The sequence below is a fragment of the Ptiloglossa arizonensis genome, chromosome 1 (assembly GCF_051014685.1).
Source record: "Ptiloglossa arizonensis isolate GNS036 chromosome 1, iyPtiAriz1_principal, whole genome shotgun sequence".
Taxonomy (NCBI): Eukaryota; Metazoa; Arthropoda; class Insecta; order Hymenoptera; family Colletidae; genus Ptiloglossa; species Ptiloglossa arizonensis.
In genome coordinates, this window is record NC_135048.1 from 14,702,680 (window position 1) to 14,728,536 (window position 25,857).

The 25,857-nt window shown below is 46.1% G+C and overlaps 1 protein-coding gene across 4 annotated transcripts in view; it reads right to left on the minus strand.

The window, feature by feature from the left end:
* The window catches only part of LOC143143681 (uncharacterized), a 179,285-nt gene that overhangs the window by 139,872 nt on the left and 13,556 nt on the right, over positions 1–25,857 (minus strand). The window contains exon 2 of one of the 4 annotated variants that reach the window (XM_076305247.1): positions 17,154–17,358. The exons of the other annotated variants lie outside the window; for them this stretch is intronic. The gene's annotated coding sequence lies outside the window, so the exon portion shown is untranslated. The remainder of the gene's footprint in view (positions 1–17,153; positions 17,359–25,857) is intronic. 4 annotated transcript variants of the gene reach the window in all.

Below are 25,857 nucleotides of genomic sequence, written 5' to 3' on the forward strand. Positions count from 1 at the left end.
TTAGAAAAACAAGAAAAAAAAAAATGCCGCGAGAAGAAAGAAATAATCAACGAAAACCCGCGACCGGTTCCATTGACGATTTCAGCCTCGACGCGGCAAGTTGTACGCGGTGCGCGACGCGCTCCTCGAGAAAGTAAGACACACTATTGATCGGTGTTAACAACCGGAAGTAACGCGATACGCTATTGACACGTTATAAATAAGAAGACGGCAACCGTAGAATGCGGTGTTCGCGCGCCGCTTTCGCGTATAAGCCGCTCGGGCAACGTTTTTCGAACAACCACGTAAATTACGCGCGTTGAGCGTCGGGCAGGCGTCTCGCGTCGCGTGCGCATCCAGAATTATTTAATAAGCATGCATAAGCGTTACGTTTACGCGCCGAGGAGCGTCTCCCGCTTTCCTCTTTCGGCTCTATCGATCCGGAACGATTCCGCGAACCGAAACGCGGAAACATCGTCCGCGATCGTCGAGCGCAAAAAACAAAAAAAAAAAAAAAAAGAAAAAAAACACACATTCGCGCGCTCGAATTCCGCTTAAATATTTAACGAATCGCGGAGAGCGTCAGGAGGGCATTATTCGTGTCAACCATCTGTGCAAGAACGATGTGTGCGCGTGGTTTGACTATAGTTGTCGGATGAACTCTCCGCGATCGATCGACTCTGCCCGATTCCGCCCCCCGCCGTCTTATATGCATTTCTGCGCGTACCACCGCCATTTCTCGCGACATTCTCCACCGACGGATTACTCCTACCGAAAATAATTGTTTCTAATTCGAACCAACGGGTAAATTACAGCCGAAACAACGCGAGCTCTCGCTTTGAAATCGCTCGGTGACTTCCGGTTGGAAAGGTTGCGCTCGGCCAAAGAGGTCCGGTGACGCGTCGACGTCGACACGCGTTGTGTGTATGTAACGAGTCATTGATCACCGACCATAGTTTCTACCTAGTCAGCTGATCGATTAAACGAACCGACACGCTAGAACCTGGTCGATCGGAACGATACCGAGATACTTACGAGACGCGCGTTTACCATCGTGGTTCTTCCACGAAGTATTTTACTTAAAAAAAGAAAATTTTAAAGAAAGAAAGAAACTTAAAAAAACAAAAGAAAGAAACTCCGGTTTTCTAATATTTCGGTATCGCGATACGTTTCTCGCGATCGGTCCATCCGTCGGGGAAACTTTAATCGCTCGTCGGGAAAGAAAAAACCGGCGGCTAAGGGAATGGGGAGGGAAAAACCGGTGAAAAAAAAAAAATGAGCGTCGAACGATCGAACGATTCTTGACGTCAATGCGACGTACAGTGCACGTCGACGCAAGGTGAAAAACAATTTTTCCACGGTCGAAGCCGTGTTCCGTTCGCTCGTACGCGCTCAGCCAGCCGCATATTTCCAAAGAATCGGTCGGCCCCGTTTAAAAAGCAACAGGTTTTCGGAGACGGGACGACGCGGATGGGATTCGGAGAGTTCCCGATCCGGCGCTCTGCTAACCGCCAGCGTCGTTTCCGCCGGAATATCAGAACCTTGCCCTTTAACGTCCCGGGTACAGGCCTCGGCGATGACCCGTGCCTTTTACACTTTTACCTCGAGCTCGCCGCGCTTAATAAGGACAACAACGAGCGCCAACCCAGAATAGAAACGTTCCAGTTAAGATCCGCCGGTCTTTTCCGTCGTTCTAAAAATTCCCACTTCCGCACGTCCTCGTTCGTACGTAAGAGACACCGGCTTGCTTTGTCGCGAATTTCGATCGGTTCCCCCGCTCGAACAACCGCGAGGACTCGCGAACGAACGAAGGAACGAAGGAACGGGATCGACGATCGATTCGCGTTCCAATCTGTCGCCACGTTGCCCTAACGTCGTTAACGTGTCGTAATATCCTGGCAACAGTGCGCGCGATACAATGACCGAGCGTTTCTGCCAGCAGACCGGTCTCGAACGATCGGAATAACTGGCATTGTGCGATTTTCTTAAGCGAGAAAGTCGATCGGCACGGTTACACGCGAACGAGAAACAGAGAGAGAGAAAAAGAGATAGAGAGAGAGAGAGGGTGAAAAAAAAAAAAATTGTCGATCGTTAGAGCAACCGCGCATAAGTTTCAACACCATTTTTCCAAGATCGCCTCTTATCCGGTTTACCGATCTACCGTAGACCTGATTGTATTCGACAAAAAGGGAAAAATACGCAACCCGCGACATTACTATTCATGAACTGTTACGGCGGTGTGTAATTGGGATCGATAGATATGCATCGTTAAGCTTATTAAATCTTGACATGTGGACAGTGTACCCGACAATTAACCTATTTACATCGAGAATCCTAGATCGGGACGATCCGCGGACCGATTCGTCGACGGATTCGCATCCGAGAGAAATCGCGAAAACGAATCGAGAATTACGAAGCGCGCGGGCGGGCGAACGAGGAGGGGAGGGGAGGGGGTATGACGCGTACGTGTGCGCGGACGTTTCGTCGAAATCAACGTCCACGGATGTACTCTAGAGAGAGACTCCCTTGAATAAACCTCGTCACGTGACGTACTTATCAGTCTGCAGCATCGACGGTGAGGATAAAAATCGAATCCTCGGCCGATCGATTAGCACAGCTGGTTTTCCACGGCTGGCACGCACGCAGAGACAGAATAAACAACTGGACGCGTGCGTGCGTGCGTGCATGGCGAGTGCGTGTGAGTGCGTGAACCGTACACCACGCGGTAGCGATGGGGACGATCGTCTCGCGCGGCAACGATCGAATGTTCCGCGCGACGTCGTTATCGACGTTGCAGAAATTTGTTCGTAGTTGTCGACCGGCCCGTTGTACCTAACCCGGAAATTATCTACTTGGAGCGATTCGATGAAAAACTCGACCACAAAATGGTAGGAGATTCGGGCCGAGGGATCTGTTACACGGTTGCCGCGTTCGAACGAAGAGAGATACGATATTCGGACACGGTGCGATACGTAAGAAGGAAGGTGAAACTTTCCTTGGTATTTTTGTTACCGATTTCTAGCCGAGATTGCGCGAGTATCGGTCGCTTGTTTAGTCGGTGAAAAACGATCGAACGATAATAGAATCAATCCCATCGCTACGCGTATCCGTCGACTCGAGCCGCGCAGTTCTGCGTGAACGCAACGCGCGTACGCGTAGCGTAGGTTCGAACGCACGTGTGTAAGTCCGTCAGCGCGTCCCTTCCAGCGCGGCTGGCCCCCCTCCCTTCGCGCCCCTGACAAAACTCCGGACTCTATTGGTCCGACCCTTACTCCACCCCGCGCTTCCAAAGTCGACTCATTCCATTCAGTCACCCGTACGAACTCCGACGCTACCACGCTACCGACCATGCCGCGTGCTCTCTTTCCTCTCTCGGTCGCGTTACATCCGTCCCTCTCGTTCGATGTGTTGTTCGCAGGTTGTCTCGGTCGGTCGCGCGGCCACCCCGATAATTTCGTCCCACTCTACGGCTATCTCCGTCTCTTCGCCCGTTCCGTCTCTTTCTCCGTATCTGTCTCTGTATCCGTCTCTGTATCCGTCTCTCTCTCGCTCCCGCGCGCAGCCACACACGAGCCAGCAGCAACATGCGTCGCGGAAACGTTCGCACAGGTTTCTAACCTGACCTACACGTGGCACGGCCAGGGGCGATGGGTCCCGATACAATGTCATCCGGTCGACAAGCTCTTGTTTCGAGATCTACGAATCGATTCGGGTCGCGAGAGGTTCGAGACGGCCGCGATATCGACGAGTCTAATCGCCGATACGCGGGCACCATGCCTGTTACGCCAAGATGGTAAAAAAAAAAAGAGAAAAAAGTAGGGTTACGTACGTTACTTGTGAAACGTGTACGACGCTTCTCGTGAAGATGAATCAACGGCTCGCAGTCCTCGGACGTGAATCACTCGTCACCATCGGTGTCACGCGGCACAAATTCGATTCGCACCACGATACAGTCTGTTTCGACACACTTGGCACAGCTTCGGAACTTTCTACGAAAGCACGCGCGTAAAAAAGTCGATGTTCGGGTCGCTGTTACTCGCGAATCGCGTCCGCGGATCGAACGGCGACATTCGACCGCTCTCGATCGCGCTCGCGTACCAACTGTCGTCCGTGGTTATAGTCGGTACAAAGGGACGTACCTCCGGACAATGTCAAAAGGACGGTTTCCAACCCAACGGCGAGAAAGCGCGTGCAAAGCGAAAGATAACGGGTACACGGTCTCCTCGCGTCGAGTCAACGGCAAGATACGCTATAAAACATAATGTACAAGTTAAAATAGTCGACTATAGTCTCTCGAGGCCCGATGAAGCTCGGTTGCCTTCGTCGCGCGCAGAGATGCGCGAGACCGCCGTTTCTCCCTCCCTCTTCCGCTCCCGCTCTTTCACGCTGCCCGTCCCTCTCTCCCTTCGTCTTTTTCGCTCGCGCGTCTTCTCTCGCTCGCGCCGCTACTCCCGTACCCTTTTGTCCGGGAAGAAACACGCAGGTCGAGAGCTCGTGGCCTCAGCCGTGGTGCGCGAACGTAAAATCGGTCTAGCGAGGCTCGATCGTGGTATTTCAGCCGCCGTTGCTCGATCGTTCCAGCTTCTTCGAGGCGTACGGTCAATCGTGCGAGATAAATATTCTACTGAACTTTCGCGGAAAAACAATTCGACGAATCCGATAACAAAGGTCAGCGCTCCTTGCGCGATCGCGAGCAGCGATTCCCCCTCGAGAGAGTTCGGTGAAACTAAAATGGGTTCCCGATCGAAACCGTTCGTCGTCGCCCCGTACCGGAGAGATCGCCGCCGCGAATTTTCTTCAACGATACGCGTACCGATATACCGACGAACAAAGCGCACGCTATTTATCGTTCCAGCGTATTTTTCCCCAACCGAGGGATTCGCTCGCGCCCGGAATGCGCGAAATCGCCAACAATAGAGACCGCGAGAGCACGTTTCTCCCCGACGCGCACATCTTCTCCCCTCGCACCGCCGAGCGACCGGTCACATTTTCGACTTCCGTGTATCGCGTAGTAGGCGCACGCACAATCGTTCGTTCCACCGGGGCGAACGCACGAGACGGAGAAAAACGGTGAAAACAAAGACGAGTCAGTTCGACAACGTTGTTCCGCGCGGTGGCAAAAGGAAACGGTACCGCAACAGAGGGAGAGCGAAACGGGTGGCGCGCGGAGGGAGGTGCCGTCGAAAGGGCGCGAGAAAAGGGCACGTGTAACAACACGGGCGAAGGGCGGCAGCGGCTCGCGCGGCCGCATACCCGGCAGCGTGAAAAGTGAAATGACAACACGGAGAGGTTCGCGCGTCGCTGACTACGTGGAACGGGGTACCGGTAGAGCCTAGATACGATACTGAGGGCTCGGCTCGCCACGGTTCGTAGCGGCGCTTTCCTCAAGAGGGCGGGAGGCAGTGAACAGAGAGAGAGCGCGCGCGAGGAAGAACGCCCGAGAGCTCCGGTGGTAGGAGATTGCGGGAGGGGCCGGAATTCTCTCTGTTATAGATTAAAATTTTTTACGGGGAAGATATTGATTGTTGCTTTTTATTAATGTAACATTAAAGTGGCGCCGCGGAGGTTGACGGGGAGAACTCCCGCCGGCGAGTCGCTGGACGTGTCGGGTGGGGGGGCCGACACGGAGTGGGGATTGCGGCCAAAGGTAGGGTAGACTAAGCGATATAACAGCGGCAACGGGAGAGGAGGCGCGGACGCGACGGAGAGGGCGACGGAGGAGCAGGGGGGAGGGACCGGGGGGTGACGGCAGGCGGCGGTGGTGTGCGAGGCGCGGGAAGACGCGAATGGTGGGGGGTGTTCCGGCGCGAGGAGAGAGGAGAAGAGAAAAGCAAGAAAAGTAAGAACGGCCGCGCGCACTCTGGAAAACGACGGCAGAAGGGAGGAAGTAAAAAAGAAAGGGGGGAAGAGGGTTTCGCGAGGCGAGGCGAGGCGAGGCGAGGCGAGGCGAGACGAGACGAGACGAGGCGAGGCGAGGCGAGACAAGGCTGGGCGCACAGCGCGGGGGTGAGTGGTACCGTGGGGGAGGAGGGCGACGGGGCTCGAAGCGGCGGAAATAGTGCCATAAATACGAACATTTTTCGTAGCGTCTTGCAGCCCTGTTTTGACAATCATCCCCTCCCACGATGCTGGTGCCCCCTCCGTCGTACAATTCCTCTCCCCTTCGCGGCCTCCTTCCACGCGAGTCTACCCCCTCCTGGGCCCCCCTTCGGCGCACTTTTGGATCTTAAGTACGCGGATACACGTATATACGCGACGCGAACGGACAACGGGCACACGTAGATTCGACGACGACGACACGACGACCACGACCACGACGACGACGACGACGACGACGACGCTCTTCGTCTTGCGCGCCCCTTTACCTCGGCTACCCTGCTCACCCTTCTCGGGCACCCACCCAGCCATACCCACGGTCTCCCACCGCCCTCGCTCCCTCCCGCTTCAGCCACCTATTCTTCTACTCGCTTTGACATTTTTCGCGAGTTAAGGCCCGCTCGAAGTTCGCGGAAATCCATCTTGCGCTGGCTCGAGAAGGAGTACCGCCTTCTCGCTCGCTCGTTCGCTCGCACGTTCCCTCGTTCGCTCGCTCGTTCGTCCGTTCGTTCGTTCGTTCGTTCGTTCGTTCGTTCGTTCGTTCGTTCGTTCGTTCGTTCGTTCGTTCGTTCGTTCGTTCGTTCGTTCGTTCGTACTCTCCCCCGTTCCCCCTGCCGCCCGCGTTCCTCACTCCCACCCCCGCGCGCACCTCCCGCCGCCACCCGCTGCCTCGCAGGCTCGTCCTCCTACTCCTCCGCCGCCCATTCCTCCCTTTCTCTTTCGGTTTTCTTTTTTTTTTCTTCGATTCTTCTGCCTCTCCTTTTTTCAGGGGGAGCGAACCGAGAGACGCGGCGAACACGCCGGATCGATTCTTCGTTTCGAGAGGACTGCAACGGGAGGAGGGGTGGAGGGGGAGGAGGAGGAGGAACGGTGGTGGAGAGGGAGGGTACCGGGGTGTGGGATATTCCATGGGTCTCCTCGTAATTGCCGAATCGCCAACCGAACGCGACGATAAGACGCGTGCAACTAATTTCGGGTCATAAACAAGGGAACGATCGACTAATTGCCCGGTCGTTAATCATCGATAGGTAGGTGTGGTGCGCGCCGGCGATTAATCGCGCCGCGAGTCTCGCGGAGAAACTCGCAGTTTCGTGTTACGCGACGGCGAGCGCGATCTGTATAGGTTGCGCGCGGGCCACTGTAACTCTGCACGCCGGCCTGTAACGTTACACTTGGTACGTTACCATCACACCCGCGGGACTCTGGCTCGATTCTTTTTTTTTTCTGCTTTTTTTCCTTCTTTTTTTTTCTTTTTCCTGCGGCACGGAATAACGCGCCAAACGTGTCCGTTTTGAACCGAAATGGAGAATGCTAACCTCGTTCTCGTCTCGTACCTACGTATCCCTCCGCCGGGCTTGTTGTTGTTGTTGTTGTTGTAGTCGCCGTTTGGATTAGGTTCGAGAATGCTAACCCCGTTCTACACGCGTGTACGTGTTCCACGGACCCGTAGCTGCGGTTTGGATTAGCTCCGAGAATGCAAACTCTCGGTACCGTCGCGCGTACCGATTCGAATCGAACATTTACAAGTAAACGAATCCCAACGATCCTACCGGGCCGATGACGTCGATGGTCTCGCGCCAATTGGTCAAAGTATCTCTCGATCGCGCGAAACGGTCGACAAGGTTGACGAAAAGAAAGTAAAAGAATAGAAAAAAAGAAAGAAATAAAGAAAAGAAAAAGAAGAACTCGCGTCACCCGTATCCTGTTCCCGGTGTGCGTTCGACTTCCGGGACGGAAGTACCGGCAAGAAGCTCCTCTTCGGGATTATATTTCGTCGCGGTAGATCGTTGCAACCCGCCTCCCGGCACTTCGTGCGTGAACTCGAAGCCCTACAGGGAAGGGAAAGTGAAACTACGCGTGGACGAAGTGTAACCGACGGGGTCGCGATCGATTTAAAGGCTGGTTCGTAATCGACGACGCTTCCACGTAGAGAGCACCCAGATGATCCTTTGACTGAGAAATTCGCGTGGAACCACCCAATTCGAACAAACTATGAACGAACACCGGTGTGTATTTGCGTTACCATCGTCGTATCGTACAAATACGTTCGCAGGACTATCGACGACGATCGGTATTCTTCCAACGGTTGGAATTCGAGCAACGTCTACGAGCGTTCACGGCCGAGTTTTCTCCAAGACCCGGCGTACGTAAAAAGGTTACGGTACGAATGGATTTCGTCGTAAAGTCCCCGTGAACACCAAAGGGTCTACCGCGGAATTGGCCGAACAGCCGGCGGAGTAGATAATTCGCGATCGGGGATCCCAGACTCCTTTGGAAGCTTCCGATAAAACGAGACGACACGACGCAGACGACGACCGGACCGCACCGTTCGCTCGCTCGCTCGCTCGCGTTCCATTTCTTCGGTAGGACGCGTTTACCAAACGACACGGCGTATCTTATCGCGTTACGGAAAGGAATTTTGATTAGGAGGCAGCTCCTTTCTTACGAACGGCTCGGTAACGCGACTCTGCGCGGATATAGCTGTCGGCCGGGTAGAGAAAGAAGAAACGACGGCACCCGCGCGCGTTCGAGAGCCATCGAGAATAAAATCGTAGAAGGAAAAAGTGCACGGGAAGAGGAGGAGGGATTTATTAAAGCGAAAAAACGATATCAGGCGGCCTTCTGCTTTCTCGTTCATCACAGTCCTCGGCAGCGATATATTTTCTTCTTTCTTTTTCGAATAACGAGCATCATCGTTATGGCTCTCCCCCCACCAGCGCCACCCAGGCCCCCCTTAACCTCCCACACTCCCCCACCCGTCGCTCCTTCCCGCCTTTCCTCCGTCCCCCCCACTCCCTTTTGTTCGTTCGCAGCGAGTGAACCGAGTCCAGGTTTAATTCTCAAAGCGATAGCAATTTCCAGGCGCAGGAAAAAAGGAATAAAGCGAAGGGGAGGGAACGAACGAGAGAGGGAAAGAGAGAGAGAGAGAGAGAGAGAAAGAGAGAGCCACCCTGTCATACTCGATCGATCCGACCTAAGCAATTAATCTATTTAACCTTTCTACTCCGCCGCGCCGGGAAGAAAGGAAAGACGAAGGATTAAATTATTGCGTACTTGAAATTCCGAAGGGAACCGTGAGGCGGAAGATAACGTTGGCGAAATTGCGAAATGGATGTTTAACGAGAGACCAGAAACGGGAGACACCGCCGGTGTAACCGTTACAAGTGGATATATTTTCATCGTACGCGAGTGTGCGCCAGTTTCGCGGGACCGTTTCGATTCGAATCTTATGGCAGTTGCGTCACACTGGTGTATGTCGCGATCGAGGATCGACGCGCGCGAGAGTGCGCGTGTGCGCACGCGCGCGAGAACCTCGTCGATTCTACCGACTGGAAGATTTCACCACGGTCGAGAGATCGTTACGATCGAGTGAGATTTTTCGAAATTTGAAACCGTTCACCGTTACACGTGTCCTCTGCTGTCTTCCAATCCGAAAGAAACTACTTCTTTTTGTTTTTGTTTTTTTTTTTTACAACGAACAATGTGCGAAGAAAAAAAGAAAATTCAAATTTCGATTCAAATTTCGCGCTCCCGATCCAAGAATCCCCCCGTTGAATTTCGTAATTCGTCGAATCGGCGAGCGACAGGACGCGTCAATTTTAAATAAAACGGTAACAATAATAATTGCCCGTACGCGGTAAAGCTGCACTCGCGCGATACGTGTCACTTAATCCCGCAACAGGGTGTCGCTTTACATCGCTCTCGATTAACCCGACCAGCCGTTCGTCGATCGAACCCACCGTTTCATCGAATCGCTCGAGCCGCGCCACTATTCCTGGACGTTGATCGCTGCTGTCTTCTCGCGATCAATTAATTAACCGGGCACGGTAACGAACGCTTTTCGCGTTCTGTTAACAGAGGCGCGGTTTATGTATCATTAATCGGCCGACGCCGTTGCCGTTAGAAGGAATACCAGGTTTAATCCTTTGGACTCGAGGGGCGACCGAGAGTCGCCAACCGATACGCTGGAATTTTTATTATTTTTATAAAAATTTCCGAGGGGAACTTCCTTCGTGGTTCTCGGGACGAAAAGGGTGCCTTGTGAAGTATAGAAATATTTCGATGAGAAAAGTTCCAAGTTTATTTTACGATTTAATCTTACTTTTGATCTAGAAGATTTTTCTAATTTTCTGATTATTCTAATTTTTATTACTTTTGAGGAAAACTTCATTCGTGGTTCTCGGGACGAAAAGGGTGCCTTGTGAAGTATAGAAGTATCTCAATAAAATGAGACTCAAGTTTATTTTACGATTTAATCTTACTTTCGATCTGGGAGATTTTTTCTAATTTTTAATTTTTCTAATTTTTATTATTTTCCAGGAAAACTTTTCTCGCGGTTCGGGACGAAAGAAGTGGCTTGCAAAATATCTAAATATCTCGACAAGGAGAGTTCCAAGATTATTCTACGTTTTACTTTTACTTTCAAACTAGAAGATTTTTTCTATTCTTTAATTTTTTTTAATTTTCCAGGAAAACTTCTTTCGTGGTTCGGGACGAAAGCAGTGCCTTGTAGAATATCTAAATATCTCGACAAGGAGAGTTCCAAGATTATTCTACGTTTTACTTTTACTTTCAAAATAGAAGATTTCTCTATTCTTTAATTTCTTAAAATTCTTTTTTAATTTTCCAGGAAAACTTCCTTCGCGGTTCAAGACGAAAAAAACGCCTTGTAAAATATCTAAATATCTCGACAATAATAGTTCCAAGTTTATTCTACGGTTTATTCTCACGTTCAAACTAGAAGATTTCTTCTATTCTTTAATTTTTTTAATTTTCCAGAAAAACTTCCTTCGTGATTCAAAACGAAAGAAACGCCTCGTAAAATATCTAAATATCTCGACAATAATAGTTCCAAGTTTATTCTACGTTTTATTCTCACGTTCAAACTAGAAGATTTCTTCTATTCTTTAATTTTTTAATTTTGCAGAAAAACTTCCTTCGCGGTTCAAAACGAAAGAAACGCCTCGTAAAATATCTAAACATCTCAACAATAATAGTTCCAAGTTTATATTCCACCTTTTATTCTCCCTTTCGATCCAGAAGATTTCCTCGAAGTTCTCGATTCCTCGCGTGGAGAAACGGTTCGAGCGGGAAGGGTTAAAACGTCCCCCGACGTCCCCGTTCCGGTACCGGGGCGAGTTTTAAATAATCGACGCGATGAACGTCGCCGGCAACCGGTGCTCGAAACGAGTGTACAATTTAGTTTCGTTTACAGTGATCGTTGCGCACTCGATGACACTCATCGAGTCATTTCGCAAAGTCTTTTCCCACACCACGGTCCCGTGCGCGCGGTCCTCGACGCGCCACCGTTTCGTTCTGTTTTCAATTTTCCCTCGCCATCGGCGTATCCAAAGGGTGAACTTTCGCCAAATTATTTGCGCACCGTGGAAATGTTTCCTCGCGTCAAAAATGCGGAACCGGGCGCGACTAACTTTCGTTAAATTGACTTCTGAACGAGGACAGGCTCGTCCCGTGCGCGAGCGCAACGCGCGCTACTGACCGCCGAACTTTTATTTCATCGAATTAACAGGAATTTGTTACGCCGCGTGTCGACGCTTCGCAGGGATAAATCTGGAGCGCGAAACACGGTAGGGAACGAACGGGAAAAAAAAAAGGAAAATTTCCTCCCGCGAATCTGGGGCAGTAGCGGCGCAACGTTCCGGGGTTCTTTTTTTTTTTCTTTTTTTTTTATTTTTCGAAAAGAAGCGTGGGGGCAGGGGACGAAAGGAGAAGAAGACAAACGAGCGCGAGTACTTCTCGTCTTCGCGGTGGAAAATTTTCTTCGATTCGGGGGCAACGTTTGGGTTCCACGTTCTCGAAGAAACGTTCTCGAAGATCGAGCGATCGCTCGTTGACTCTTTGCGAACAAAAGTTCTTTTTTACATATATGTGTATACTTATTTGAGAATATATTATATATACGCGGAATATATATATACGTGGTTTTTCGATGAGTTTTGTCGTTCGATAAAGCTTATTGAACAATCCATTAGGTTGTTCGGAAAGTCATTTCGTTTTCTTTTGGTGAAAATGATACAGGATGTTTTTTAGAGCGTATAAACATTTTATTAAATCATATATATATTAATTCTTCATTCTGGAAAAAGAAATTACTTTCCAAACAATCCAATGTATATATACGGAATATATATATACACACACGAGGTTTTTCGATAAATTTTGTCGTTCGATAAAGCTTATTGAACAATCCATTAGGTTGTTCGGAAAGTCATTTCGTTTTTTTTGGTGAAAATGATACAGGATGTTTTTTAGAGCGTATGAACATTTTATTAAATCATATATATATTAATTCTCCATTTTGGAAAACGAAATTACTTTCCAAACAATCCAATGTATATACACGGAATATTTATATAATATATATATTCGAGGTTTTTCGATAAGTTTTGTCGTTCGATAAAGCTTATTGAACAATCCATTAGGTTGTTCGGAAAGTCATTTCGTTTTCTTTTGGTGAAAATGATACAGGATTTTTTTAGAGCGTATGAACATTTTATTAAATCATATATATATTAATTCTTCATTTTGGAAAACGAAATTACTTTCCAAACAATCCAATGTATATACACGGAATATTTATATATATATTCGAGGTTTTTCGATAAGTTTTGTCGTTTGATAAAGCTTATTGAACAGTACTAGGTTCTCGATTATCGAACGACAAAATTTATTGAAAAATCTATTATATATATACATATATATATATATATATATATATAAGAACTTTTCGTCGCAAAGCGCGCGATTTCTCGATCTTCGAAACGTTCCATCTATACTTTTTTGTATCTATACCAATACATATCTACATATAATAGGTTGCTCGATAAATTTTTGAACTATTAGATCCAGTATTTTATTTTTCTAAAGATGATACTACCGTTCGATGAACATGTATGAAGTTTCACGTAGATTTATCGACTCGTTCGTATATTTACGTCCGTTCAAAGTTGAAGTGTCGTAGTATATTTTTATAATGGGAAAAAACCATAAAACTTATCGAACAATCTAGTACATATCTAACCTATACGTATCTATATATTTATGTGTATATGTATATGTGTCTATACATATATATATATATATATATATATATATATATATATATATACATACACACACACATATATTATATTATATGTTTATGTATGTGTGTATATATGTATGTATGTATGTATGTATGTATGTATGTATGTATGTATGTATGTATGTATGTATATGTCTCTCTCCATTCTTTGGTTCATCGTTCCACACCCGCGCCGGTCGTGCGCGGTATAAATTTTAATTTGGATTCGTGGCGAGTACATAATGGCATCGCGACGAGCCTTTTTGATTTTGCTCTCTTTGTCGCGTCGAAACGCACCCGCGGATCCAGTCCACGAATGCATTAGGGCCGATCGAAGGTCGAGCGCGCGGACGGTAGACGCCGGCCGGCTCGTGCATGAAAAATTCTTGAAAAACAGGAAACCCGGCGTAGATGCCGCGCGATCGGGACGAAGAGAAAGACCGGTGCGACGAATCGGTGTCTCACCGCTACGTTTTCGTCGCCAAGGTTCCTTCACCCTGCGACGTATTTTTCCTGCTTCGGGCAACCTCGATTAATTCGAAACATCGTACCCATTGGGAAATCCAAGAGGAAAATATGGCGAAAAAGACCACTCCTCTTTAAGCATCGAACGACGAATAAACTTCGCGACTCTGGCACGCCGCTGGTCGTTCCTCGTGTGTCTGTTGTGTCGAATGTCGCGAACACTCGAGACTACTCCCACCTTGCGGCCGATTCGCGAACGCAAAGTCGATTGCCATTGTTGCGAGCAGAAAATACCGGAATCGCAAACGCAACAGTGTATACGGGACGAGTTCAACAATGAGGTTGTCGAGCGACGAATAAAACAAAAAAAAGAGAAAAAAAAGTAAAAAAGTAGTAAAAAAAAAAAAGAAAGAAAAAGCCTCGTTACGCTCGTGAAAAGTTACCGACGTCTCTGTAAATTCGTTACTCGAAAACGTCACTGCATTTCAAGCACGAAAACACGCTATTATTGGACTTTATTTACCCGCGTGGAGAGAGACGCGACCGTGTCTCAAAACACAACAGAGTTTTTCCACGTGTCGTCCGTATTGGATCGGGTACGGCAGATTTTCTGATAATTCGATACCGCACGATTGAATCGTTTCCGCTTTTACGTAGGTACGTACGTACGTTCGTTCGTGTTCGTGTTCGTTCGTTCGTTTCCCGAACGTTCCCCGATTACGACGATTCGGTGGTTTCCTAATAATCCAACCGATCCCAGTGAATCGTGACCGGTAAACGCGTTCCACTTTTTATATTTCGTGTAACAGTTAAATTACCCGATGTTGTCCCCGATAGGAAATCATCGTTTCGACGCGGGAATGATTTTCGTGCCGCGCGATGGCCAACGTCGTTTTTCGTTTCATTTTTCAGAGCACGAATAAACGAGACTCCTCCACCACCACCGCCACCGCCACCGCCACCGCCGCCGCTACTGCTCAGCCTCGTAGCGCAATTAAAGGCAAGGAGGGTCGGGTCGATATCTCGGTTATTATCGATTCTATCGAAAATTTGTATAGAACAATAAAGCTTTCAAATTTAATTTGCAATAACCTTTGTTACGGGCATTTTTGCCGTCAAAGTAACGGTAAGCGAGATATCGCACGCAGAATTACGATCGGCGTGGTTCGAATTTCATCGCGGTACGGTACCAGCCATTTTCTCCACGGCGCGGCGTGACGCGGCTGCGTTTCATTTACCTACGTATTTTACATAGATACGCGTATACCCGCGGATCTCACCGATCCACCGACCACGATACAACACGGTTAACGTTACGAATTTCCATCCATCGTTGAACGAAAAAAAGGGTCACCGCACGCGTGAAACTCCGTTCCATCCAGCCTGGAAAACTCGTCTTCACGAAGGCGAACGGTGTTCGCCATCTCGGCGCGTACACGACGACGACGACGACAATCGCAAAATCAATTTGCATTATTCGTTTAAAAGTGTGCTGGTCCGTGACGTCACCGGAGTGGGGGGTCGGTCGGTAGGCGCGTAAGAGGGTGTCGAACGGAGGCAAGTGGCCCCGTCTGGTCGTCGATGCTCTCAAACAATCCCTTTTCTCCGCTTCCACCACCTACCACCGCCACCAGCCACCCCCCTAACGCCGCTATGCTACCCCCACCGTTACCTCCGACGAGTCACCGACGAACACCCCTTCCGCGATCCACCCCACCAGCCACAGCCCCTTTATCATACTTTTGTATACGTCCCTTAGCCATCGAAGCCTATGCAACCCCCCTGTCCCACCTCGCCAACCCCCGTGCGGTGCTGTTCTCGCGACAGCCACCACCAACCCCCTACCCCGACTTTTTATACCCCCGCACGCACAAACACTGGCCTACGTGCTTCGTTCCTCGCACACATACACACACATACACTCCCACCCTTCTGTCCTCCTTTCTCTCCGCGAAGCGCGACCCTTAACCCTCTGTTTACACGGGATTACCAAGTTTCTCCATACTTGATTCTGTAATGAAAGTTATTTCGCGACAGTTCCTTCCCGCTGTCGTTTTAATAGCCGCCGGGTACCTTTGTCTCGGTTTCGGTACTCGCTACGGGATTTTCGAACCGAGTAATTATCGTTCGTAATTAGAAACGTTACCTTCGCGGGTGACGCTCGACGATGATACCAGAAACGATCCCTTCTCTCGCGTTCCGTGGAACAAACATCGATGTATCCCGAAATATTGTTGCACTCGTTCGTTATCTTCGCTCGAGATGGATTTTGTTGGAACAGAACGACTTGGATCGATACAAGTCTTTTGAGAATTAAGACACGGGGGTGGGGGTGGTTATCGACTTGGATATTTTTCAGTTGGTGTCTCAGACGTGATTTTTAGGGTCTGGTCAACGCGACTGTATTATCTTCTGATATTTAAATAAACGTTCTATTTACTTTTCTCTCGTGTTTGACAATTCTATTATTTTAAAGATTCTATACCGAGTGTTCGAAGAGACGATACGATTCGATCGGAATCTTCAGAAATTTTTCGAAACACGGTTTCGTGTCCGAGGGAGATAATCGTGTTTGGAAATTACTTTTATCGAGGTTTTGACTAGAAGTGGATTTCGTTGGAATAGAACGACTTGGACCGATGCAAGTCCTTTGAGAATTAAGACACGAGGGTGGGGGTGGTTATCGACTTGGATATTTTTTGGTTGGTGTCCAGACGTGACTGTTAGGGTCTGGTCAACGCGACTGTATTATCTTCTGATATTTAAATAAACGTTCTATTTACTTTTCTCGTGTTCGACAATTCTATTATTTTAAAGATTCTATACCGAGCGTTCGAAGAGACGATAAAATTTGATCGAAATCTTCAGAAATTTGTTGAACCAAAGTTCGGTGGAAACAAACGAGGTTTCGTGTCCGAGGGAGATAATCGTGTTTGGAAATTACTTTTATCGAGGTTTTGACTAGCGTCGGACGAAGAGGACGGAAGAAAGGGCGAGATGGATTCTGCTCGAACAGAATGAAAACGAGGAGAGTCTTCTTCTATTTTTTTTTTTTTACAGTTTCTTGGCGATCGACAACGGAACTGTTTCTCGAGTATCGCGCGTTTTTACCGTTGTTATTCGAAGAACGGTAACACGAACGTCCCTTGTAAAATTAAAAAAGAGTTTCCAATTACACGGACCATAAACGAACACCCGTGGCTCTTGATGGATTGAAAACCGTTCCGCTGGATCTCGAGAACGTTGCGTTGTTGGCTCGAGGTACGTCTTGGTGTATTAATAATTCGATAGGATTAATGAAAAAAAAAAATGAAAGAAAGTAAACCGTACAAAATTTCTCTCGCGTACAAAAGACGAACGTGAATTGAAATAGAATTTCGAAATAAATGGACAAAGCTGTGGTTACACCGATGAGAGACTGGAAAAAAAGTATGGAAAAATGAAGAACAATCTGGCCTTGCAGCGATGGGTCCTCGAGCATCCTAAATGAAAAAAAAAAAGTAAAAAAAAAAAAAAAGACGACACTTACCACTACATGCTCGAGCTAGCCGCTTTTTTTTGCGTGGGAAATTTCTTCTCGCGTTTTTAAACGCGGAACTTTCGTCCCCCGTTTTTCTGTATCGTTGCTTTTTTTCTATCGCTCGTTCTCCCCGGTATTTTCAATCTCTTCTCTTACGCATTTCCAGGAAATTACATAGGTGTCCATCTTCGTCCTCCTCGCAGGGTATCAATTACTGAAATTCGAACGGTCGTAATTCGAGTTGAATTCACTTCGAAATGCGAACCGAGAGGCTCGAATTTTGAAAAATGTCCGGCACGTGGGATCCCTTTGTCTCGGGAACTGGCGAGCAACGAGTCGACCTAAACGCGAATTATGCGTCTAACAGCTCGATCGCCCCGCCAGTTTTCCATATTTCGGAATATTACCGACAATTTATTCAAACCGTAATACGAAAAGTAAAAATATTCGATAGTTCGTCGATGTACTCGCTACTCTACAGCTAACGACGGCAACCTTATTGTAAATGCTCGCGTATATTAACCCGGGTCGTACAACGCGTGGGTCTTTTCGGACCCAGAGAGTTTCAAAACACTTTCCAAAACACCGTTAATACAAGTTTCCTTGCAAACAAGGAGAGATAAAAATTATAGAATCTTGGCTCGAAATATTTGTGCATGATCAAGTTACGGGTCTGTCAAGACCCGGTCGTGAGCTCTTCTATGGTCGTCTAAATCACTAGTATGGCAAGTATTATGAATGTTCTCAATAATTTCTTTAAATTATAGCGTAAAAAGTAAATATATTCGACAGTTCGTCGATGTACTTGTTATTCTATAGCTAACGACAGTAATTTTATTGTAAAGTTCGCGAATATTAACTTGAGTTGTACAACGCGTGGGTCTTTTCTGACCCAGGGAGATTTTCAAAAACACCTTTAATACAACTTTCCTTGCAAATAAAGAGAGATAAAAATAATAGAGTTTTGGCTCAAAATATTTGTGCAAGTTCAAGTTACGGGTCTATCAAGACCCGGTAATGATCTCTCCTATGGTCGTTTAAATCACTAGTATGGCAAGTATTATGAATGTTCTCGATAATTTGTTCAAATCATAGCGTAAAAAGTAAAAGTATTCTACAGTTCGTCGATGCATTCGTTATTTTATAACATCTTCAACGTTCTTTAAAAGTATACAACTATCGAGGTTTTACATTCTCCGTAAACGTTGCAAGCTCGGAGCGTCGTCGAATCTATGAAACTACCAAAGTGCTCAATTCGAACCGTTTCGAATTTCTTTCTAAAGTTACTCAATTATTAATCGTCCGGTGACAATGATCGAAATAAAAACTTTAATCAAACAGAAATTCTATTAACCCTTTGCACTCGAAGCTTCTCTGCTACCAGGAACTAGCACCTCGATGAAATCCTTCAAATCGTGTAATTAATTCAAAAAAAAGGAACATTTTCATTTCACATACATATTTCATATACATATATTTACATCTTACAAGAAACAAGTAATCGAATTTTAATTAAAATTCCAAACCATAATGATTTCCCAAATTGGACAAAGTACATCGAATTGAGTGGCGATCGAGGATCGCCTCTCGAGTGGAAGGGTTAAAATAGAAATTCGTTTCTTCACTGATACGTACGAAATCCGAGAGAAACTTGAATACGTTCGTCGTTGTTAGTATCGATCCATCGATCGGGCGCAAATCGATATCCACGAGGTTGATCGATTCTTTATCAAACTTCAGCTACGCGTGACGTATCACGCGATACGTTTCAATTTTGTGTGAAAATTATACTTCGCGGATTCTTCGTCAGCTTTCGGGGCAGTCTTTAATCAAAGGGTTGACCCTTTGGACTCGAGAGGAGATCTCCATCGATGACTCGAGATCGAAGATCGTCGCGAACGATCCATTCGAGCGGAATCGTCTCCGTGGCGATCGATCGGTAACGCGCGAGGAAGGAAGTTATTATCGCGAAAAATCAGGCTCGCAGCGCTTTTCTATAAATCTCACGGCATTAGGTTTCTCTCGAGTCGGCGATAGGTGGTACCACCAGTTAAATGGGAAAAGTTTTACTTTTAGCGAGGCGGGCTCTGCCGGTGGAACGAGGGAGGGGGAGAGAGAGAAGAGAAAATTGCCGCGGCGGAGCGTCGATGTCGCTTAAGGACGAAAATTTGCTACTCGCTGGATCATTCCGAAGAAAAAACATCGTCTGGTAGGGCTTTGGTTAAATTTCGAGATCGTTAAACGTTTGTCGCGCGTATACTCTGAACTACCAAAGCTTCTTCACCTGGGTGTATCTCGGCACTGTGAAGACGTACAGAGTATAGATTATTCTTTGGTTTTGACTGGAAAACTTCAAGACGTGAGACGTCGATCTGATCATTTTTACGAGAAATGATTTCGAAAAGTAGAGCTTCTTCACCTGCGTGTATCTCGGCACTGTTAAGACGTATAGATTATTCTTTAGTTTTGACTGGAAAACTTCATGACGTGAGACGTCGAACTGATTATTTTTAGGACAAATGATCTCGAAAACTAGAGCTTTTTCATCCACGTGTATCTCGACACTATGAAGAACGTACAGAGTATAGATTATTCCTCGGTTTGGATTAGAAAACTTCAAGACGTGAGACGTCAAACTGATTATTTTTACAACAAATGATCTCGAAAACTAGAGCTTTTTCACCTGTGTGTATCTCGGCACTGCGAAGACGTACAGAGTATAGATTATTCTTTGGTTTTGACTGGAAAACTTCAAGACGTGAGACGTCGAACTGATTATTTTTACGACAAATGATCTAAAAAATTAGAGCTTTTTCATCCACGTGTATCTCGACACTATGAAGAACGTACAAAGTATAGATTATTCCTTGATTTCGACTAGAAAACTTCAAGTCGAACTGATTATTTTTACGACAAATGATCTCGAAAACTAGAGCTTCGTATTAACCCTTTGCACTCGACATTTGTTCATAGTATTATACTTGTACTCTAAAAAGTGGAAATATTCAATAGTTTAATATATGGGCAATTTTCATTCCTTAATCGTTTGCAATCGAGGTTTCTTTGCTACCGGAAGTCGACGCCTCGAGAAAATTCTTCGAGTCGTAAAATTAATCTATGAAAAATAAATGAAACATTTTTATGAAAATATTAATTTATGAAAAATATATTATGTATATAATATATTGTGTAAATAATATATAATAATATATTAATCATAATATATTATGAAACATATATAACAAATTTATGAAAAATAACGAAACATTTTTATATACTTCGCATACACGCGTTTACACTACGAGAATATTTCAATTCCAATTTGAATTCCAACACCACAAAGTTTACCCAGTATAGAAAATAGTCCACTGAATTAGCTATCGACCGAGGATCTCCTCTCGAGTCCAAAGGGTCAACCCCTTAACTAAACACTGCTCCGAAAGCAACACACGCGACGAAGAATCCGCGAAGTATAATTTTCACACAAAATTGAAACGTATCGCGTGATACGTCACGCGTGCATAAAGTTTGAAAAAGAATCGACAAATTTCGTATCACTCCCTCGTTAAAGGGCGTGAAATTTTTCTCGCGCTCGAAAGATTAAAAACTTTCCATCACCGCGAACCAACCTTAATCTATGATGTACGAACGAGAGACGGAACCGTACAAGAATTGACGACTCTGTTCAACGCGTCGAGTCGTTACAACGTAACCGGTAGTGGTCCCTCGGAGTGGATTTTTTCTTTTTTTTTTCCCCTTCATCGTGTCTAAATAAACAAATAAATAAACCAGGCACACCGGAATCACCGTGGATCGACGCGCGTTGATCGCTGCCCGCCGCGGATTTCATTTACAAGGGGCGAGGACGCGAGCACCTGTCGATTTCGCGTCTGTTTTCGAAAAATCCCGCGATCGCGGACCACCGGTGGGCGGGGCGGGCGAGCGGCGAAGGGGTGGGGGGAGTGGTGCGCGACGCGTCAGCGGGCTGGATTCAATTTACCTCGTATAATCGCGCGCGAGCGGGCGAGCGAGCGGGCGGGCGGGCGGCCGTGCTCGTTTCAATTTCGACTCGCGATAAAAGTCGCGATACACGCGTTTACAGCGACACGATACCGCGGAACACCGCCCGCGTCCGTCGAGCGGTTTAATTAAGGCGGAACGACGTTCGATGGACGTTTCCATCGGTCGCGACTCGACTCGAACGGCACGCGTTGAAATATTCAGAAGAACGCGGTTTTTCGGCGCCGCGGGAGCGTTCCCCTCGCGGGAAATAAATTCATCCTGGTCGCGTGGGTTCGATCAACGGGTCGCACGGGGGAGGGGTGGGGGTGCGAGACTCCTTCGCGTGGGGGAGGGGAGGGGGATGCGAGACTCCTGCGCGGGGATTGCTCGAGAAACGAACCGAACGATACTCGCGAATCGAGCGATTCTCGCGCGTTTTTCGGCTCGAAGTGGGTACGGAACGATTGTCCCGTGTTTTTCGTAGGGTGATCGAGATACGGAGATCCATGTTTCGGAGGGTGAATCCACGTTGGCGCAATGTTGCGTTGCTTGTGACGAGCGAAATTGTGTTTTTTGTATCGAGTGAAATGTATGTTAGTCGTCGACAATGAAGCGTTTAGTATGTGGAACGTGGAAAATAAAGTACAGAGAAAATGTGAATTGTGTGTTCTGTATGCTTTAGTTTTGCCTGAACACAACTAGCGATAATTCTGTGGTTGTATTCAGAGTGAATTGGAAATACAGATCTGAGCTTCAGGGGGTGAATGTACCTTTTACGATGAGTACAAAATATCCTATGAATTGTGTGTTCTGTATATCTTAGTTTTGCCTAAACACACTAGCTATAATTTTATGGTTGTATTCAGAGTGAATTGGAAATACAGATCTGAGCTTCTGGGGATGAATGTATATCCTACAATGAGTAAAAAATATCCTATGAACATAAGGTATGTCCTCTATACCTTAGTTTCATTTAAACACTTTAGTGATAATTTTACATTTGTAAAATGTAAAATATTGAAAATATTGAAACTGATCTTAGGAATCATACTACTGGCACAGTTTGTGATAGATTAATTATTTCACATCCAGTGCGTAAGAATATTAAATATAAAAGAATACTCTAGGTAAGAAACACCGTTTAGATCATGTATTTTACCATATAACAATTATGAGAAGTAAGAACGATGTCAGAGTGATTTAGAGATACATACTCATACTTCGAGGAACAAGTTTGCAACCAACGATGAGTAAGAAATGTCTTTTGTTAATTTTACCTAAACACTTCAGTGATAATACCGTGTTTGTATACAGGATGGTTCAGAAGGACATGTTCATGCTTCACGGAGAGAATCTACGCAGTGAAATGAGTGAACAATATCCTGTATGAACGTATCTCCTATATCTTAGATTTCGACTTATGGATGATCGAAGAAAACGTTCAGAGTGTCCCCTTTGTCCCTCGATATTTTTATTTCGAGATCGTTTATAATATATCGTGTATTCAACGGACGCCAACAATGTACTGTTCGGAGCTAAGAAGTTGACATCTGGAAGAAATTGAGAATAGTATCGTATGAAACGGTCTTCAAATGTTTGAACCTAACAGTAAGTAAAAATTACTCGATAATGATCACATTCTGTTATAATATCATAGTACTATATATTTCTCTCGGGGTGGTATCCTGGGTAATCTGACTTCAACAAATCGATTTTTTTTTTTTTTAACATTTTGAACATTTTCTACCATCATCCATAACTGGAAAAGTACAATATATAGGACGTAGGTTCGTAGAATATTTTTTACTTATGTTAGCGCATAGATTCATAAATAAAGCATAGATTCATCCCCCTTAAAATATGGACGTGTATTTCTTAATCGCCTTGTATAGTGATAAAGTGGTCGATGCTCCTGTTGCGTCATTGATTAATCGAATACGATTACAGCAGCAGAGATTGCTGTATTTGTAACGTCTGTGAACTAAAAACAAGACTCGTACGGGATTATCGCTAGAGTGTTTAGGCAGTGACACTGTCTTCTAGAGTGACGAGAGTCACTTTGTATTTAATACTTTCGTTCTTGAGTAAGTGTGTGTGAATGCGCTAGGACCCACAAGTTCTCGCGTGGATACTGACTATAGTCGATATTCACAGACTCACAGATCTTCGTACAGATGATAACTATATATAGGGCTCGCAGAACTTTACACGAATGCCAATTATAGTCACGATTAGAATTTATAAGTTCTTGAGTGCTGACTATAGTCAACACGAGGCTCACATGTCTTCTCATGGATACTAGTATAGTCGACACGTGAACTCATATGTTTTTACACGATGTCGATTGTAGTCACACTAGGACCCATGGACCTTCGAAGTGTTGTCAAATATAGTCGACAAGAACTTATAAGTTTTTGAGTGCTGACTATAGTCAACACGAGGCTCACATGTCTTCTCACGGATACTAGTATAGTCGACACGTGAACTCACATGTTTTTACACGATGTCGATTGTAGTCAACACTAGAACCCACGGACCTTCGAAGTGTTGTCAAATATAGTCGACACTGGGACTCACAAGTTTTCACATGAGTGTCGATTATACTGACGCAAGGCCCCACAAATCTTCCCACGAATACTGACTATAGTCGACACGAGGCTCACATGTTTTCACACGGATGCCAACTGTAGTCGGTGCTAGAACTTACTGGCCTTTACACGGATACCGACTATAGTCGGCACTAGGACCCACAGATCTTCCCATTGTTGCCAACTATAGTCGATACTGGGATTCGAAAGTCTTCGTATGGGTGTCTATTATACTGAAAAAAGAACCCACAAGTCTTCTCGTAGATAGTGACTATAGTCGACACGACATGTTTTCACACAGACGCCAAATATAGTCATCGCTAGAATCTATCGATCTTCATACGGATTCCGATTATAGTCGATCCACAAGTCTCCGACGGATACCGACTATAGTCAACACAACTCACAGACCTTTTCATTGTCGCCAGCTATAGTGGATACCTGGACTCACAAGTCTTCGCAAGAGTTAGGTCTGGGTTAGGTCTGAATTAGAACATTGAGATTCACAAGTCTTCGCATGAGTTAGGTCTAGTTTAAGTCTGAATTAGAACATTGAGATTCATGAGTCTTCGCATTGGAAATGATTATACTGAAATAAGAATCCACAAGTCGTCGCATGGATATTGACTATAGTCATCGCTAGAATTTATCGATCTTTGCACGGATTTCGACAATAGTCGATCCTAGAACCCACAAATCTTTCTGTAAATACCGACTATAATCAATCCATAAGACCCACAAATCTTCCGACGGATACCGAATATTGTCCTTGAGTTTCCGCGAATACCGACTATAGTCAAACCTAGAACTCACAAATCTCTCTACTGACACCAAATATAGTCTCAAATTTCCGCGAATACCGACTATATTCGATCCTAGGACTCACAAATCTTCCCACGGATACCGAGTATTCGTGAATACCGACTATATTCGATCCTAGAACTCACAAATCTTCCCACGGATACCGAGTATCCGCGAATACCGACTATATTCCATCCTAGAACTCACAAATCTTCCCACAGCTCCCAAGTTTCCACGAATACCGACTATAGTCTATTCTAGGAGCCACAAATCTTCCCACAAATCCCGAGTTTCCACGAATACCGACTATAATCTATTCTAGGACCCACAAATCTTCCCAAAGATCCCAAGTTTCCGCGAATACCGACTCTAGTCTATTCTAGAACCCACAAATCTTTCTACTGATACCGAATATAGTCCCAAGTTTCCCTAAATACCAACTATATTCAATCCTACGACCCACAAATCTTCCCACGAATACCGAGTATAGTCCGCGTTAGTCCCGAAGGGTTTAAGGGAGTAGTCTGGTACATTGGAAAAATTTCTACCGAGACGCAAACGGGGTCGTTCGGACGATAATTGCAAAACGTTTGCAGAGATCTCGGCTTCTGATACTCGAGATAATACGCGCATCTTTTCTCGCGGTCGACCGTGCTAATTTTCGGCTCGAACCGTACCGAACGACAGGTAGTCGCCATTGTTGGGTCAAACGGGTACCATAAATCGTCGCGTCCGCGAGCCCTAATCGACGTACCCGTACAACGAGCCATGGACAACCTGCCCCATTATCGACGATGCTTTACACGGAAAAACCGATCCGCGTAGGGTCTCCCGCTCCCGTTTAACAACGCGCTTCTACGGTGAACGTTCTATCTCGATGCAAGGGCGAGCCACTCGCAACAGGAAGCGTTGGTCGCGCGTTTCTTATTTATCGATCGTTCGTAATTATGTCGTCAAACGTTCTAACGAGCAACGGTCGCGGAACTCGATTCTCAGGGCCTACGGGAGAACCATGGCGAATTGGAAAAAGGTTTCTCCTCGCTCGAACGATAATCCCGCCCTTCTGACAAAGGAACCTCTCAATGATAGAAATCCCTTTCGAAACGGTAGTAGATGCAAGTTACAGTACACATCTAGTATGAAATGACACTGATAAGTTTCTTCGAACGGAGCCTTCGTTTTCGAGATATTCTGATTTGAAGTTTGATACGCACACAGTAAACGAATTAGTTAAATCTTTTTAATACAGCAAGTTTTAGTTAGTTGATAAAACGAGTAACTATGAAACTGTTAGTAGCGGGGTTAAATTCAAGTTTCTTGTT